Genomic DNA, 1,991 nt, shown 5'->3' on the forward strand with positions numbered 1-1,991 from the left:
GAGGACATGCTAATGTTTAAGTGTGGGGAGGTTGATAAACCACTATTTTATGGTTTATATTGTGTTTAATTGTGTGGTTTTATCATGATCCTTACCCACTTATTCATTAAATTAGCATGAAATTATAATTCCTTCCTAAATTTATAACATGTTTGAAAACTGTTTCCTAGAGACTTTAATTATGTAATTTTTATTCTCCTTTATTCCATTCGATGCCGTGATCTGTGTGTTGAGTGTTTCAGACTTTATAGGGCATAAATGAGTTGGAGATTGGAAAGGAAGCTAGGAAAAATGGAAGGAACACAAGAATTTGAAGAGATAACCAGCGAGAAGTGACGCGGTCGCATGGCTCACGCGACCGCGCGAAGGAGAGCAAATTGCAGTGACGCGGCCGCATGGCTCACGCGGCCGCGCGGATTGGAAAAGCTCAAGCGACGCGGTAGCGTGGACGACGCGAACGCGTGGCAAGGAAAAGCGTGAATGACGCATCCTCATGGATAACGCGATCGCGTGACATGTGCGATCTGCATAATCTGCAGGATTCGCTGGGGGCGATTTTGGACCTTATTTCGACCTAGTTTTTGGCCCGGAACAACAGACTAGAGCCAGAGAATATGCAGAAACAAAGAAGAACATTCATTCTACACAGTTTTAGTTTTAGATCTAGTTTTACTCCTTAGGTTTCTCTCTCTAGGTTTAAGAATTTCAATTTTCAATTGGTCTTAGCATTGGAACATTGAGAAGAGTTATTTCCTCATCAAGACTTCATCATTCTAGTTCGTTCTCTTAACTTGGTTTTATTCTTCCATATTCTTTGCTTTGTTCAACTTTGTCATTTGAATACTTTCATGATTTTAATTTATTTCTTCCAATTTAATTTATTTTCCATTCCAATAATCATGTCTTCTTTTAATTCCCTTTCATGTGTTATGGATTTATTATTTACAATGAGTGAGTAGTTCCCCCACTTGGTAGGGAGTTGATTGAAAGGAACTCTTGAGTTGGAAGGATTGAAAGAAAAATTGTAATTGGGTTAACTGTTGGATTGTTATCTAATCACTAACACCAATCCCTTTGAACTAAGTGGGTTGCAACTCGTGAATAGATCTAGCATTCCAACTTGTTTGACTTTCCCTTACCTAGTAAAGGATAACTAAACAGAACAACCATTAATTATAAATTAATCTTGAAATCATCCCATCAATGATAGAGATTCCAACTAATCAACTCCCAGTCAAGGCTTCTATTCATATTATTTGAATTTTTTCAATTTAATTTTCCACCTACTTAACTCAACTTCTTGGAACATCTGATTAATAAAATAGCACACTTTTCTGCAACTCGTTGGGAGACGACCTGGGACTTAAACTCCCAGTAATTTTTAATTTAAACTCTCTGTGACATATTTCTAAATTGATAGGCAGATTTTCGGTGAGTTAAGAACTATACTTGCAACGTAACTATTTTAATAATTTTTAATTCGCCAACTTCTGTGTCTCATCAGAAACACCTATAATCCCTCATGGAGAAATCACCCAAATCTCTCATGGAAGGATCAATAAAAGCCTCAACAAGGCTTTAATAATGTTGGAAGAAACAGGTTTAGCAATAGCAAGCCTTTTCCATCATCCACTCAGCAAAAGACAGAGAGTTCTGAGCAGACCCCATCTAGCTTGGCAAACATAGTCTCTGATCTATCTAAGGCCACTCTAAGTTTCATGAATGAAACAAGGTCCTCCATTAGAAATTTGGAAGCACAAGTGAGCCAGCTGAGTAAAAGGATCACTGAAACCCCTCCTAGTACTCTCCCAAGCAATACAGAAGAAAACCCAAAAGGAGAGTGCAAGGCCATTGAATTGATCATCATGGCCGAACCTACAAAGGAGGGAGAGGACGTGAACCCCAGTGAGGAAGACCTCTTGGGATGTCTAGAGATCAATAAGGAGTTTCCCTCTGAGGAACCAAAGGACTCTGAGGCTCATCTGAAGACC

The sequence above is a fragment of the Arachis hypogaea genome, chromosome 15, assembly GCF_003086295.3.
Source record: "Arachis hypogaea cultivar Tifrunner chromosome 15, arahy.Tifrunner.gnm2.J5K5, whole genome shotgun sequence".
In the NCBI taxonomy this organism is placed as follows: Eukaryota; Viridiplantae; Streptophyta; class Magnoliopsida; order Fabales; family Fabaceae; genus Arachis; species Arachis hypogaea.